Source organism: Alexandromys fortis, unplaced genomic scaffold, assembly GCF_014885135.2.
Source record: "Alexandromys fortis isolate MF-2015 unplaced genomic scaffold, M_Fortis_MF-2015_v1.1 scaffold_3, whole genome shotgun sequence".
Lineage (NCBI taxonomy): Eukaryota > Metazoa > Chordata > Mammalia > Rodentia > Cricetidae > Alexandromys > Alexandromys fortis.
In genome coordinates, this window is record NW_026067909.1 from 32694282 (window position 1) to 32711604 (window position 17323).

Consider the following 17323-nt stretch of genomic DNA (forward strand, 5'->3'; position numbering starts at 1 on the left):
ACTTAAGCTGTGGGGAGAGATGTGCATGGGTGGACTTGAGGCTGCTTTGGAAGGAGCGATTAGAAAAAGCATAGTTTTTTGCTAAGGGTTACTACCAATATGATTGTGCCATATTTTTGCATCACAGTGACATTTACAAAGGTTGAGTATTCACAACAACCTAAAGGCATTTGTTTGCTAAGAATATGGTGTATTTCATAAATGTTCAGATGTACTGAATGTGAATTATGTGAATTATATTTTTGTGTGTATACACTCACACACACACTTCCATGTCATCTTCCTCAATGGATCAGTAGAATCTCTTAGCAAGGATGAAATAGTTTTTTCCTATCAAGATGTATCAGTCTTCTCCTTCCTCTTCTTGCTTCGGACCGTCCTCCATGGGGTTGATCTCTTCCTTGTGTTAGCATCAATATTATTATTTTCAGAAACTCTCGCTTTTTCCATTGGCAAGTGCTCAAATAAAACTTTATAAAAAATTCTTTATAGTGCTGTTGCCAATTTAGCTTCTTTCCATACAGTGTAATTGCTATAGGGCAACTGTACAGCGAGATGCATGTCCGTGTGCATGTGAAAAATGACATTTTAAATGCTTTGTGGGGAAGAGTAACCATTCTGGATTGAATTGAATACCGAGTTGGCTTTCTGTTTGGAAAAAAATTTACATGCTAGAGTAGGTCTTGTATAAGAACATTAAATATCTCATCCTAAATTATGCGCCTCGGGAGATGTTATGATAGCTGTAATTGTTTATGGGGGAAATATTCACTCGTAGAAAACTTAGGTACTGACGAGAACCTGGAAAGTATAGCAATAAATATCCAGCTGTGTCTCAGCAGGGAGATACAGTTATGTTATTGGGTCATTGGACTCTTGTTGTGACTGGAACCATCCAAGTGATTTAGAATAATAGATAATAACTAAGATAAGCATGATGAATTCAGCTTACAAAATACAAATATGTCTGATATCAAATAAATCCTGGGGCTACTAAACTTGACCCTAACTAATGTTTGACATACCATTTTTGCTGCAGCTAATGGAAAGAGCCACTGGAGAATTCTTAATCCAATTCTCTCTCTCTATATCTATCTATATATAAATCTATGATTGATGTATCTCTTCTACTGCATTCCTAAAGTCCTAAAATTATACCTGTGGAGCTGCCATGGCTCCATATAACAGATTAATGTTCTACATATTGTTACTCAGCAAATGGCACAGTTTGTCTTACCCCAAATTGGTGAGTCCCTGTAAAGATAAGAAAACAATTTTTAAGAATTAGTTTTCTCTTTCCACTATCTTAGCTTCAGAAACAGAATTCATGTAGGTGGACTTGGTGGCAAGGCAACATTACCCACTGACCAACCTCACATGCCCTAACCACTCTTTATAGAAAATCAGGGATTTGTTTCAAGAATATGTAAAACAAAATGAAATTTTAGTAACATCTTTGAACTCAAATGCAGAAAAAATTCTTCTAAGAATTCAATGTCTGTAAAGGTTTAAGAATATGAGTATCTCTATTTCTTTCTAATGAGAAGAGATGATGAGGCACAAACAAGGGGCCCAACATAGATGCTGATCTAAGCTGAATTCCTCCAAACCACACAGGGCTATGCAAACTCTTTAAACTTGCAGGAGCAATTCTTGATCATTCTCATATGTGCTGGATGCACTCTAATAGAGCTTCCTATTTCATTTATGTGATGATTAACTTACAAGTTTATGTGTAGAAATGGTGAATTTATTGTTTAATGTTTCATAATTGTTTTTCCCAATTGTATCATATTTCCTTGTTGACGTTGAAATGGTGTTTTAAAGCAGAAGAGAGGCAAATGTTATTAATTTAGAACATTGCTAACCCTGAAAATCAGGGAATTTTAGATACTATAATCTAATGATATACAGGTATTGTTTTCTGTATCAGTTTTGTGCGTTTTCTGATCAGGCCAGTTCTGAATGGGCTTGATTCATTTTAACACGGAAGTTATGTCAAGTGGTGACCACAAAGGGCCAAAATTCATTTTCTTTTGACACATGATTTCTCATTAAGAATGGAAGGAAGACAGTGTGGTGAGTGAGGGCAAATCTTTCTTCAAGGAGATGATCTTTGATGGCTCAACATCTTGAAGAAGTTATTGTCATATTGATTTTGACAATAAATTTGCAACTCTTGACATTATTAATGTTTGAGAATATGTCATTTTCTCTGCTGCTGACCTCTAGAATTGTAACTCAGGTTCTTCTGGAAGATCTTGCAAATAAATAGACAAGCATCATGTGCTGTAAAATTAACAGGCGACAAAGTATCTTCCCGAGGTAGCATTACACGTATGCTTGGCTGATCTGATAGTCATCTTGGATAATGTCCATGTTCAGTAGAAACTTACCCTAACTTTCCTCCAAATTGGTGTAAGATTGAAGAGATTTTAGCAGGGACAACCTTGGAGAAAGTGTCTGTGAGGATATAAGTAGACATTCCCTTAAATCCACAGTCTTAACTCTTTAGCCCTAGCAGTCTATGAAGAAAGTGCATCAACCCTCATAGTGCAGTTAGTGCTTTTCAACGTTTGTGCCTTGATGAGCAAAATCAATCTGTGTGAGGGAATATGGAGCACATGTTGATCTCCTTGTTCTTCACATTCGTGTTTGAGATGTGGGAGCGACAAACTTCCAGTCATATTTATAGGGTGGAAACCAGATAAAATCAAAAAAGTGGCTGAGCAGTGGTGGCACACACCTTTAATCCCAGCTCTATGGAGAGAGAGGCAGGTGGATCTTTGTGAGTTTGGGGTCAGTCTGGTCTACAAGATCTAGTTCCAGAGCAGGCTCCAAAGCTATAGAGAAACCCTCTCTCAGTAAAAAAGAAATATAAAGAAGCATAGGTTCTAGATCAAATGTAATATATTAATGTCTCATATAAGTCAGTGACAACTGCAAGATGGTGCATGAGAGAGAGAATAGAAGAAATGATATTGATTAACCAACAAGAGTCCCAAATAGGCTTATAATGTACCACTTGTTAAATATTATTCAAATATACAAAACAAATCCATTTTATTTTTAAATATCATGACAATATTCATAATTAAAAATAAAGTGGTTGGCTAACAGACTTAATTTACAGCAGTGGTTAAAATTTTCCCTGTACCATTGTGTGAGTTATCAAATTGACATTGCTATTATCTATATATTTAATCATCTTTATAGGAGTCATTATAATAGGAATGATGCTGATAACCCTCTTATCAAAGAAATCTTCAACCCAGGCTAAATTTTATAGTCAATATTCATTTCAGTGAGGAGACAATTGGATTTTTTTTTCTGTTTGAAATCAGTGTTCATGTGCTTTTAACAGCTAACAGTTCCATCCATAAAACAAGATTAGACAGTCTATCATTTTAATCCTGCTGCTATTTTCTCATCTCTTTTTTTTTTGAACTTCAAACAGGATCTCATGCAGCCAAGACTGGACTCAGACTCACTAGATTACCGAGAATGCCCTTGAGCCTGGGTCCTCTTACCTCCATCTTCTGAATGGTAAGATTACAGTGTTTGGTTTTATGTTGTGCTGGCGATAAACCCAGGGATTTATGAATTCTAGGCAAGCACTGTACAAACTTACTTAAACCCCCATCCATGGATATATATTTGAATCTAAATTATATATATATATATGTATATTTATGTGTCTATATATACATAAAGGCACATTTAAGAGGAGGAATTCACCCTAATGGTCTGAAGAAATACGTACCTCAGATGTACAACTTATATTAAAATGATTAGACCTCATAAAATTGCCAAATAGTTAGGTGAACTTCAGTTTCTTGGCAGTCCATATCTTTTGTCATTGTTCAAGTTTTTTACATGTTGTTTTATTCTTCTAAGTAACTGCTAATGAGCTTAAAAATACTGCTGATGAAAGGAGCTGCTGATCTTGGCCTGGGAGACAGCTTAAGCAATAATATCTGTCAAAATAACAAAGAGAAAGAGCAGTGCAGCTATGATGAGGTCATTATTGTCATCATGGTCCTCTACTCTATAGGACCAGCATTCTCCCAGGGGCCCTGTGTAGAAACTGGTAACAATGAACCTCTACTCAAGGCTGGAAACTCCTGGGTAGAATGTGTGAAGGTGACTACCAGGTCATCGGTCTGTGTCTCCAAGGAGAAAGAACAAGGTTGAAGGGAAATTTAATAAGGTAATGTTCCAGATAAAATAACTATGGCAGAATAAATAAGAAGACTCTAAACATGTTGTAAGGAAGCTGCTTGTTGGTTCCCGGCTACTCAGACCCAAAGTAATCATACAAAAACTATATTATTTAAATCACTGCTTGACCCATTAGCTCTAGCTTCTTATTGGCTAACTCTCATATATTAATTTGACCCATCTCCATCAATATGTGTATCACCATGTGGCTATGGCTTACCAGGTGAAGTTCCAGCATCTGTCACCAGTGGAGCTACATGACTTCTTCCTGACTCTGCCTCCTTTCTCCCAGCATTCAGTTTTGTTTTACCAGCCTACTTCTGTTCTGCCCTGCTCTGCTATAAGCTCAAAGTAGTTTTTTTTAATCATGGTAATCACAGCATACAGGGGGAAATCCCACATCATAAAAGCATTTAATATGTTCAGTGCCCTTAAAAGGGGGAAATAATCAGTCTTAGCTTCCTATAGACAACAGCAAATTGCCTTAATATTGGTGGCTAAATCATCAAATATTTGTAAGTACATAGCAGAAGATTAGAACAGTTAAAGATCAAGGTGTCATCATGTTAAGCTGGTTTTCTTGTGAAACTCTGGATAGGCGAATCACTTTTTTTTCTGCTTCTAGATTCTAGAGGTTCCTGTATTTGTTTGTTCTGGTTTCTCCTGCTTCTTAAAACCATCATCAGCATTGCACTCTCTTCCATATTTCTGCCTCCCTCAAGGAAGGATGCCTGATTACATTCTCAGCCTTAAACATCATAAAAGTCATCTTTTGTTTGGGAACTGGAACCTTTACATGTTTGAGAGAACCAGGTAGTAACTGATTATCTGTCTGCCACAAAAACCATGAAAAGAACATGGCAGCTTAAACAATAAATATTGGCATTAATAGATAGATGGCTCTAAGAAATATAAAGTAACAATGTCAAAATTGAAGGATCATAAAATGCTTCATAGATTGTTTACAGAATAGAAACAATCAGGAAAGATTTACCTATAGGTAGCAGTGAACTACACACACATATACATGCACACGCATACACATGAAGTCACACATATAGTACATACATACGCAAACACACAGATACGACATATGCACACAGACACACACACACAGTGTATAAAAGAGCAGTTAAGATATATGAGGGCAGATTTAGTGGCTCCAACATCTCTCAGTGAAGTTCACAATAAACAGGATAAAGGAGAATCGGCAATTGAAAGGAGAGAAATGTTCTGTAGTTGAAGGAAAGAATGAGGTCCAGACTGAATGAGATTTTTAGTTCTGAGAAACATGAATGAGAATTAACTCAGACAAAGCCACAACGTAATGCAATTACAGAAACATCAAAAATCCACATTCTTTTGCGCTTAGGCAGGAGGCTAAGCTCAGGAGATCGACTTCACAGCCTAGTGACAATAGGCAACAGCTATGTGTTCTCTGCTGGGAAAATGCTAGGCGCAGGTTTTAACTGTTCCCTTTACAATCACGGTAAGCCTGTAATCTAACACGCGCTATTTCACTCTAGCAGCCATTTCACAATAAAGCGGTATTCAACGTGGCGACACATACAAGTTGGTCAATAAGTATTTCTGATTCTTAAAAATCAGTATGTATTTTTAATTTGGAAGACCCATGAGAAAAAAAAACATTTTTTTGTAAAAACAAAAATTAAATTCCTCATTGACTGCACAATTGTTTTAAAAAGACAATAGATAAAAATAAACAAGAAACTGTTACAAAATAAAAACAAAGTAATAATTTATTTTAAAAAGCTGTAAACTTAGAAGTCAGTGTTCTGATGTATCGATTAAGATGGAGGATATGAAGGTCACTATGTCTCTTTCCCCAGCCTTTCCATGTATACTTTTTATGTAATCATATATTATTATCAAGTATTTCTTTCAGTAGTCTTCTACCATAGCATGTCTGATAATACCCATACCAACCTACACACACATACACACACACAATATATCTATATCACATCTATAATAACTGAGTTGATATCAAATAGCAAAGCAAATGTTGGTATTGTATTTAAGAATGGTTGATCAAGTCATAAGAAGAGGTCCCTTCTTTCCCACTGAGTACTTGGATTTATATTTATATTTGCTGCCAAGAGAACTCCGTATGAGGACGTTGAAATACCATGAGCTGAGTGAACTATGCAGCATCAAACAACCATAATATAGAAAATTTCTACTTTAATAAAAGGAATATATCATGGAGCTGTGTGGGTGTTTAAAAGATAATTTTCATGCAAGTTGATTGTTTTAAGATGAATTACTATTGTGTTCTTTATTTAATTTTGTGTGTTCTAGAGAAAATGGGAATAAAGTTTTGTTTTAGATCAGGTACACAGATCTTTTTTTATATTTTGAGAGTAGAATTTTTTTTTATTTTTATTTATTTTTTATTGAGAAAAGGAAAAAAAAGTTTCAGCCTCCTCCCAGCCTCCCATTTCCCTCCCCATCCTCCCACCCTTCTCTCTCTCCCCCACTCCTCTCCCCCTCCCTCTCCAGTCCCAAGAGCAGTCAGGGTTCCACAGTTCTTAATATGTCCCATTGACAATCTACATGTTAAATATATCATCACTGCTGCAAATAATATTGATGGCACTTATATCAAATAGGTTTTCATGCGGAACCCAACTGCAATCACTCATAGGTAAGAACTTTGAGTCTTTAATTGGAAATAATTTTTATATGGAAACTCATATCAGAGTGTCACCTATTCCACAATTATTTATTAATGACCTACCTCATTTACCAGGAATGAGAGTGATAGCCACAAGCATCTGGTGAATGTGTGGTTAAGGCAGTGGTCATCAGATGTATAATTAAAAGTAGGTTGGTAGGGGAAAGTCTATACAATATAGCATTTTCAGTTTCTCTTAGAAATGAAGTCATGCATAGCTGATGCACCTGTTAAATTCTGTGGCTCTCCAGTTATTGTGAATTGGTTCTAGTAGCTGTTTGTCTCCAGTTAGCATGAATTGGTCCTAGAAGTCTGTTTAACTAGTGACTGAATCCTAAAATTCAGTTTCTTCAGTAAATATCTAATCACTCAAAGGTTTGTAAAGTATGGGTAAACAAAGATTTGAGTTTAGAATGTAAAGTATTTTGAAGAGTTTATAAAAGTCATAATGGAGCTGTCTATGTTTTGGATATCAGGATTATATGAGTGTTTGAAGAAATAGCTGAATTGAGCCCTAGAGAGGCTAAAGGTTGAGTTCATAACCTTAGTGTTCAGAGAGTTTGGGTTTTTGTTCATTTTGAAGGAATGTTTTTTATCTTCTAAGCATCCAGCCATGTCAAATCAAGATAAACATACTCTTAAATATTCACCTTTTATAGCTGTGTTGGTTTCTTTTCTTATTGCTGTGATAAACTATTCTGGCAAGAGTACCTGATTTATGGAAGAGGGGTCTAAGATGGTTCACTGTTTGAGAGCATAGTCCATCACGGTAGGGGAGTCAGGCAGCAGGGGTTGAAAGAGCTGTCCAGGTGTCACCTGCAGCCAGGGGGCAGTGCTCTGAACGTCTGCCTCTGCCTAGTTATGTGGCTGCTAACACAGCAGTCCATGTCAGGGAATAGTGTCTTGATGGGTGGGTCTTTCCTTAGCAGGGAACCTAGACAAGATACCCTAAGGCCTGTAGGCATGTCCAGGAGTCTATCTTCCAGCTGGTTCTATAGTCTGTATTCTAGTTGGCAACACTAGCATTCAATCACCCAGTCCTTACACATTGCTTCAAAAGTGATTTTGGAAAATAAGTAACCCTACTTCTGTTTTCTGAAACAAATAAAACTATTTTAAATTATCAGATCAACCAAGTTTTACATCTCAAGTCTGGCAAATCTTTTCTGTAAAGGAGGTTAAGGCACTAAGGATAAAAAGAAGTCCTGGGGAAAAAAAAAAATCTCTGGGCAAATAATTCGGAAGAGCTCAAAGTTAATGGATAGTAAGAATTCTTTTTTTCTAAGACATTATAAATATGACTGAATGAAATGTAGAGCTCAATAAAAATCAATAAAAAAGATTAGAAAAGAAAAAACCAAACAAAACAAACAAAGAAAACAAAGTCCATGAGCTCCCAGGAGCTCATTGTGTGGTTTTGGTATCAGGGTAACAATATCATTAAGAAAAAAGTTTTGCAATGTTCCTTCTGTTTCTATTGTGTTGAGCAATTTAAGGAGTATATCTTTTTAGCTCTTCTTTGAAATTCTGGTAGAATTCTGCACTGACACCATCTGGCTCTGGAATTTTTTTTTTTTTTTTGGCTGGGAGACTTTTGATGACTTCTATTTCCTTTGGGGTAATGGGTATATTTAAATTATATTTAAATTATTTATCTTGTCTTGTTTTAATTTTGGTATGTGAAATTGTATATTTCTTTTAGATTTCCCAATTTTTTGGAGTAGAGACTTTGACATGACCAGATTATTGACTCAATGTCCTCAGTGTTGCTTGTTATGTCCCCCTTTTCATTTCTGATATTGTCAATTTGGATATTTTCATTTTGTCTTCTGATTATTTTGGATAAGGTTTTGTCTATCTTGTTGATTTTTTTCAAAGAACTAAGTCTTTGTTTTATTGATTGTTTGTATTGTTCCATTTGTTTCTATTTTATTGATTTCAGCCCTCAATTTGATTATTTATTATGTCTACTCCTACAGGGAGATTTTGTTTCTTTTTATACTAGAGCTTTCAGGTGTACCATTAAGTCTCCAGTGCACGATTTCTCTAAGTTCTTTATGTAGGCTCTTATGAACTTTCCTCTTAACATTGCTCGCACTGTGTCCCCTAAGTTTGGCTATGTCGTGCTTTTTTTTTTTTAATTGAATTCTAGGAAGTCTTTATTTATTTATTTATCTCTTGACCTCATGATAATTCAGTTGAGAGTTGTTCAGTTTCCATGAGTTTGCAGGCTTTCTTTAGTTTGTGTTGTGGAATTCCAACTTTATCTCATGATGATCTGATAAGATACATGGGGTAATTCTAATTCCGTGGAATCTATTGAGATTTGCTTTGTGACCAGGATATGATCAATTGTAGCGAAGGTTCCATGAGGTGCTGAGAAGAAGGTATATTCTTTTTTTCTGTTTGGGTAAAATGTTCTGTAGATATCTCTTAAATCTATTTAAATTATGATTCTATTATTTCCATATTAACCTTCTGTCTGCCAGACCTTTCCATTGGTGAGATTGGGGTGTTGAAGTCTTCCAATATTAATGTGTGGGGTTTGATGTGTGACTTAAGATTTAGTGATATTTCTTTTATAAGCATTGGTGCCCTTGTATTTGGGGCATAAATGTTCATAATTGAGACTTAATCTTGATTGATTTTTCTTTTTTTAATTCTATTTTTTTTAATTTATTAAAGATTTCTGTCTCTTCCCCACCTCCGCCTCCCTTTTCCCTCCCCCTCCCCCAATTAAGTCCCCCTCCCTCATCAGCCCAAAGAGCAACCAGGGTTCTCTGCCCTGTGGGATGTGATAAATATGAAATTTTCCTCTTTACCTTTTTTGAATAATTTTAGTTTGAAGTCTATTTTGTTAGAAATTAGGATAGCTACACAAGATTGCTTCCCAGGTTTAATTGATTGGAAAATCTTTTTCTAACATTTTACTCTGAGGCCGGGCGATGGTGGCGCACGCCTTTAATTTCAGCACTTGGGAGGCAGAGGCAGGCAGATCTCTGTGAGTTCGAGACCAGCCTGGTCTACAGAGCTAGTGCCAGGACAGGCTCCAAAGCCACAGAGAAACCCTGTCTCGAAAAACCAAAAAAAAAAAAAAAATTACTTTGAGGTACTGTTTGTATTTGAATTTGATGTTTGTTCCTTGTATGCATAAGGATGGATCCCATATTTTTATCCTTTCTTTTAACCTGTGTCTTTTTATAGGTGAATTGAGTCCATTGATATTAAAAAGATATGAATGGCCAGTGATAATTCCTGTTATTTTTCTGGTTTCGATGGTGGTAGTGGTACTGTACCTATGTTTCCCTTCTTTAGATTTTGCTACAGTGAGATTATCTATTGCCAATATTTTCATGGGTGCAGCTAACTTACTTGGGTTTGAGTTTTCTATTTAGAATTTTCTGTAGAACTGGATGTGTGGTTAAGTATTGTTTGAATCTGTTTTTGTTGTAAAATATCATTTTAAGATTTGTACCCTTTGTTTATGCTGTGTTTGTTTAACTCTGTGAAACTGTGATTCCTTGTCTTTCTAAAACACCTGGTGGCCTAATAAAGAGCTGAATGACCAATAGTGAGGCCAAAGAAAGGATAGGCAGGGTTGGCAGGCAGAGAGTATAAATAGAAGGAGAAATCTGGGTGGAGAAATGAAGAAGCAAGAGAGAATAAGGAGAGGAGGACATTATGGCTCATTCAGACATGGAATAAGAAGAAAAGTAAGATATGCAGAAGAGAATGGTAAAATCCCAGAGGCAAAAGTAGATGAGATAATTTAAGAAAAGTTAGGAATAAACAAGCCAAGTTAAGCCCGGGCTTTCATAAGTAAGAAATAAGTCTCCATGTGTTATATATTTCAGTGCTAGGTAATGCTCCCCCCCCCCAAAAAAAAAAGCCCAAAGAGTAAAGTGTAAAATACCAGTGAAAGTAGGTTTTATCATGGACTACCTTATTTTTTCCTTCTGTGGTGATTGAAAGTTTTGCTGAGTATAATAGCCTGGCTTGGGTTCTGTGGTCTCTTAGTGTTTGCAAAATGTCTGTCCAGGATTTTCTGGCTTTTAGAGTTTCTATTGAGAAGTCCAGTGTAATTCCATTAGGTCTATCTTTGTTACTTGGCCTTTTTCCTTTGAAGCTCTTAATACTTTCTTTATTCTGTTTGTTTAGTGGTTTGATTATTATGTAGTCAGGGTACGCTTTTGGGAAGGTGCAGTCTATTTGATGTTCTGCAAGTTTCTTGTCCCTTCATAAGCATGTGCTTACTTAGGTTGGGAAAGATTTCTTCTATGGTTTTTTTGAATATACTTTCTGTGCCTTTGAACTGGAATTCTTCTTCTTCTAACCATATTATTCTTAGGTTTAATCTTTTCATGATGTCCTAGATTTCTTGGATGGTTTTCTGTTTGTGTGTTAATAATATTTTAGATTTATCATTTTCTTTGACAGAGGAGCCTCCTTCCTCTATCAGATCTTCAGTGCCTGAGCATCTCCCTTTCATCTCTTGTGTTCTGCTGCTGATACTTGAGTCTGTAGTTTTCTGTTTGCTTACCCTGATTTTACATTTCCAGAATTCAGAAGGTTTGTGTTTGCTTAATTGCCTCTATTTCAATTGTGAAGTCTTTCAGTGTTTCTTTCACCTGCTTGATAGTTTTTTCATGGCTTTCTTTAAGGGATTAATTGATTTCTTCTAATTTTTTGTTTCTTTTCCTCAATTTCTTTAAGAGAATATTTTATTTCCCCTTAAGTGACTTCTATCATCATCATAACATTATTTTTATGCTCATTTTCTTTTGCTTCATCTGTTTTGGGTTGTTCAAGTCTTGCTTTTGTGAGGCCACAGGGTTCTAGTGGTGCCATATCACCCTTTAAGTTTTTGCATGTATTCTTATACCCTTCTACATTTGGAATAGTTATAGGTATTTAGTTATAGTTATATAAGTATATATACAGAATAGTTATAGTTACTGTAGTCTGTGCCCAGACTAGGAATCGTAAGTAATGAGACTGCTGGGAGAAGGAAAGGTAGCCACTCCTAGGGATGAGACGTCTAATTAGTTGTCCAATACACAATGGTTAGTCCTGAAACTATAAAAACACCAACAAGAAAAACTGCCTCAGCAGACTGAATTTATATATTTGTTCAAATATATACTTATACATATGTAATGATAATAATTAGAAGAAGAAGCTGTTGATTTGAGAGGTAGGACATGGAAGAACATAGAGGGAGGAATGAAAAGGCAAAAGGGATGTAATTATATTTTAATAAAAATGTATAAAACAAAAATATTAAGAAATAATTTTTAAAAGGAAAATACAACAAAAGACCAACTTACATTTCAATAACAATATTTTTTTATGTTTTCACACACGCACACACGCAAATGAGTATTGTCCACACATTGTCCATGCCGGCACTTAGAGCTATTTCAGAGGGACTGGCTCTCTTCTACACCTTGTCCCATGTGTCCCTGGGGCTGCCACTGTAGCATTTCTTTTAACCCATGCCTCAGAATCTTAGCTCTTTCCTTAAATTGGACTATGAGTTCACATCAGGGTGGTTAGTGAGGAATGTTGTGGGAAAAAATGGTAGTGGTCAAAGCACGCATAATGTGCATGCACAATTGTGCACTGTGCATCTGAACGCACAATGACCAAAAATTGATCTAAAATCAAATATATAATGGATCGTACCTAAAGAATGCGAGCTGCTTCTGGCAGTTCCTGCCTGTGTTATTCAGAATTAAGGGCTTGTACGGTGTGAATAAAACATATTCTCATTCCAAGCAGTGCCAGTCTAGACCCCCTGTCACATGTCACAGCTGTATTTATGAATGGTACCTTTTACTTTGTTTAAGTTTTCTGTACTTCTAATAAGAACACAGTAGTTTATTCCATGAAATATTTTCCTTCAATGTTACTTAAATGCAAATTTCAAATTATTATATTTTTGGATTATACCATATTAGGTTGTTTTTTAAAATTGCCGTTTTGATTACTGACTTGAGTTTTGTTAAAAGTCATTAAACATATTTGACCTGGGATTAGGATGGAGTTTCTAATGATTTTTGAAAGGGCCATTACTTATCCCAAGTTGTACTATATATACGTATGTGAAATGGTACTATTATAAATTCCAAATTCTGATCAGTTCTGAAAAATTGGGAAGGTTCTCTCTGTTCATCAATTCAAACTTTCAGCTGAGATTTAATTTTCTATATTAGAATTTACAAGCACATCATCATTTTAGCTTGCAAAATTGTTTTCACTTTAATAAATGGAAAATTTTCATATTAAATGAAATAATTAGTTTTTCTTATGGCTTATTATCAGTAAATATTTTCTTTTTCTACCTATTTTATTTACCTTTTAAACCAAGGCCATATAAAATGTTTTTTGATATGAAGGCTTCTTGGATAAAAAAAGGTGAAGAAACTGTGTTTTAAGGTATATAGCGAGGGGCATTGGATAATTGAATTGTCCTCAAATAGACCTATGGTGAGGTGATACAGGGAACTCAAGATGTTTCAATCTTGTTGATTTATTTTGCCCATCACAAGGTCATCCTAAACACACGACAGATGTTAGACATTCACACATTTATCTAGATAATATGAGACCAAAACATTAATGAATAGTAGTAACATCATTCTGTTATATTTTCTAAGATATAACATAGAGATTTATCTGGAGAAAACATTGAATATATAGGAAGAAGATCGAAGAAATACTACAGAGCCCACAAAAGTTGAAACAAGCCTTTCCTTACTAGTCCCTTCTGATTGACAGTAGAGAGCACCATAGACCGTGTCTCAAAGGCACATTTATGCCACTATCTAGCAGGCTTGAGTGAAGATCTGGGTGCAGATGCCATTGGCTCTCGGGTGTCTCTTTTTCCTAGGTGGTCAACAGCCAGTCTCTCTTCACTACATCTCATGGTGGATAAAGCTCTCTAGGCTTCTGAGTCCAGGATTCTCATTTGTGAAGCCTCTGTCCTCACACCCATGTCACTTCCTGAATTCTCCTCCTCCTGATGCCACCAAATTCCAGGCTAGGATTTCACAATGATATTTGAGGATGGTATTGGTATTCAATTCATAGAAATTGGAGGATAAACCCACTTCTTCTAAAGCTAGCATCAGTAACATATGTTGCTTTCCATGCAAGGTTTAGATTTATATCTTGAAAAATAGCAAAAGAAATACTCTGTCGAATGCATCTATATCCACAATGCACATCTTCATTTTCATGTACATATGCATGCATGCATGTATGTGGGCAGTGCATATTATGTGCAATAAAATAGTACTGGCAGATAATATTCATGTTGGTGCTAACTGATCATAGTTTTCTCTTTTAGGCTGAAGTCATTCTAAAGAAACTGTTAACATTGTATATTTTATAGTGGTACTAAATTCTTCTAGTTTTTCTTCCTGCAAATAAGGGATAGAAAGATTTTTCCTGTTGACAATTGTGCCCTCAAGTGTTAACAATATTCACACATGTTTAAGGGAATAATTAGGCACATTCCGTTCTATCCTCCTTAAGTTGTAATTATAAAATGACCTTTGTTCTATTTATACATACAACTAGTATACTCTGATGGGAATTTTTTTTTCAGATAATAACCCAATTCCCTAACAGAATTATAACTCCTAACTGACCTAACCTTGGGAAAAAATTAAATGAAAGACACCTGCACCAGAGATTAACTTCCTGATGTTCTGTCTAAATTCTCTGTGCCAAACTAGCCAAGGACACCTTTCTTGTCCATATGATGGAAATGATTTCCATGTGTTTGTTGATCATGCCTATCCTGTCTTAGACGATATAGGAACTTCAAACCTTTCAACTCTGCTATTGACAAGCTTTCTATGTTTATAAAATTTTCTCTAGTATTTGTTAAGAGTCTTCAATATCTTAAATAAGAAGTGGAAAATACATTTCAGGCAAGAATGGAAGCCCCCACATTAGAGTTATTCTGCATTTTGATATAATTTACAAATATATGACATCAAACATTAGAGGATTTATCCCATTTCTATATCAGAGGGAGTTCTAACATGTTGTGACAACCTTAACTCTGATTTTCCTTCTTTTGTCAGTTTAACCTAAATCTTTGCTATGCTGTTTTGAACACTGCCACGCTTTTAAGTCTCAAACAAGAAACGGGTGGTTAAACACTCACACATGGCCATATTCTTTGTGTGTGATAATCTATATTAACTAAATATTATCTGTTGCCATTGTCAATATGCACATCTTCTTATTTTCGCTTTAACTTTTCCACTAAGACTACACTAATAAACAATTAAATAAATCAGTATTAACAGGAATTCAATTCCCTGATCTGTTGTCTTGATGGAAGAGCACATTCATTTCTTTTACTGAGTCTGTATCACTCTATATGCTGGGGAGACCAAACAGGTGCTTCCAGAATGCTTTTAGAATCGTTGTTCCTGGACACACTGAAGTTAGTCCTGAGATCATTCAGGAATTAGTGTCCTGAAAGATCTTCTCAATATTGGGGTTCTAAAGCCTTATAGCATGGTTGGGATTAACTCTTTGCAAGCTCCAGGATACTGACTGGCTTTTCACTTATCCCTAAGACTGATGTAGCTGGCTGTCTGGGAACGGTTCATATCTTACAAAGACCAATTGCACAGTGTGTCCCCACATCACAAGCTCTCTGAGTCCAGGTCATTCGCAATTGCAGCACTTGCAGTTAGAACGTAAACGATTTTCAAAAGAAAACCAGCCTCCATGGCAGGGTGGTAATTTGAAGACCCAGAGGAGGCCACAGCATGAACACCCTCCCTTCTCCAGATGTACAGTTGATATTTGTGCCCTGACTAGAGCTTCGGTGAGTGCTCGTAAAGCCCACAGCATCAGTGAAGGGGTAGTGTCTGTATCTTTGGTCTTATCTGATCCTCCTATGCACCTGTATAATGAGTAGCCTTTCTAGATTGTTCAAATAGAAACAGCAGAAAGGGACACAGGGAACATTATGTGAGTGAGTCAAGATCAGTGAAGTTGGAACGGAGGGGCAGAGGGCCAAGATGAAAGAGCCAAGAGGGTTTGGGAGCAGAAGGGTCAAGCTCTGCATGGATTATCTCCTGCTGGGCTTAACATCAGAACACATACCTCTCTTTGACTCCGAGAAAACATAGATGGACATCAATGCATCGGCTTTGTTGCTGATACTGGAGAGCCAGGTGACTGCTGTGATGTACTAGTAAGCACCTGTTCCCTCTTCTCCCTTAGAATTAAACATGCTGTTACATTTGCAGTCTGTTCCATTTCTTCATGGCTGTGAATCACTGCCTTTTGGATGCTTATTATAGAAAGAATGTGAGCTTCTGTTCATGAGAAGGCTCAAAATGCAGCCAAGCCAAGTTAAGCTTGGTTTTAAACAGAGGGAGATAACTAGCAGGGTAGGGCTTTTTGAGTGGAATTCCAGAAGCTACTATTTCCTGAACAGGAGACTCCCTACCGCTTTAAGGAAATACAAGATTTTCTGATTAGATTCCCTAAACTTTGAAGGGAAGGGTTTGATAGACATTTCCGTTTAGGCTTGAGTGCTCCAAGGTCTCTCTGCATATTGTCCAGTTGTGGATCTCTGTGTTAATTCTCATCTGCTTGCAAGAAACATCTTTTTGTGATGAGGTTTGAGCATTGCTGGATCTATTGGTATAGAAAGATGTCATTAGGAATCATTTTGGTGTTTTGTTCCTTGAGCATACTAATAGTAGTAGATTTTCCTGTAGAGTCCACAACCTATCTAGTCTCAGACACTTTATCAGTATCATGTATGGGTTCCATGTCACATAGAGAATCTGAAGCCCAATTTCAAATGTGGTTGGTTACTCCCATAACACTTGTGCCATTATTGTACCCTTATATTTTGCAGGCAGGATACTGCTGTAGAAGCAGGGTTTGTAGACTAGTAATATTAATAATTACTTTTGTAAGGAAAAAGCATAAAAAAGCATCTTTCAGATACAACATGATTGATACACATAACAACTCATAGACACTGTGTCAGCACACAAAAAATCTGTACAAGTCCAAAACAGGCAGAACCCCATCACTGAGAAAGGTAAGTGTACACAAAGCTACACCCTCAACTCAGAAGCTGTTTGCAACTTATACCTGCAGGGAAAATAAAAATCAATTTTCTTCAATGCAATAACACTGGCTATATAATCACACTCTAGGGAAGGCCCATAGCCAACAGAAAATGGAATTTATGTCTTGTATTATATGCAGTTTTTGTGTTGATATTCTTTTTGTCTTATTGTTTTGTTTTTCTTTATCTATTTGTCTTGATATTTGTTTTTTAGTTTTTGTCTCCTTTTAGAGAGAGAGAGAGAGAGAGAGAGAGAGAGAGAGAGAGAGAGAGAGAGAGAGAGA

The 17323-nt window shown here is 36.2% G+C and overlaps 1 long non-coding RNA gene across 1 annotated transcript in view; it reads left to right on the forward strand.

Annotated features, from left to right (window-relative positions):
- The window catches only part of LOC126498332 (uncharacterized), a 161305-nt gene that overhangs the window by 41669 nt on the left and 102313 nt on the right, over positions 1 to 17323 (forward strand). Inside the window, exon 3 of the long non-coding RNA XR_007590817.1 lies at positions 3458 to 3546. This is a non-coding gene — a long non-coding RNA (uncharacterized lncRNA). The remainder of the gene's footprint in view (positions 1 to 3457; positions 3547 to 17323) is intronic.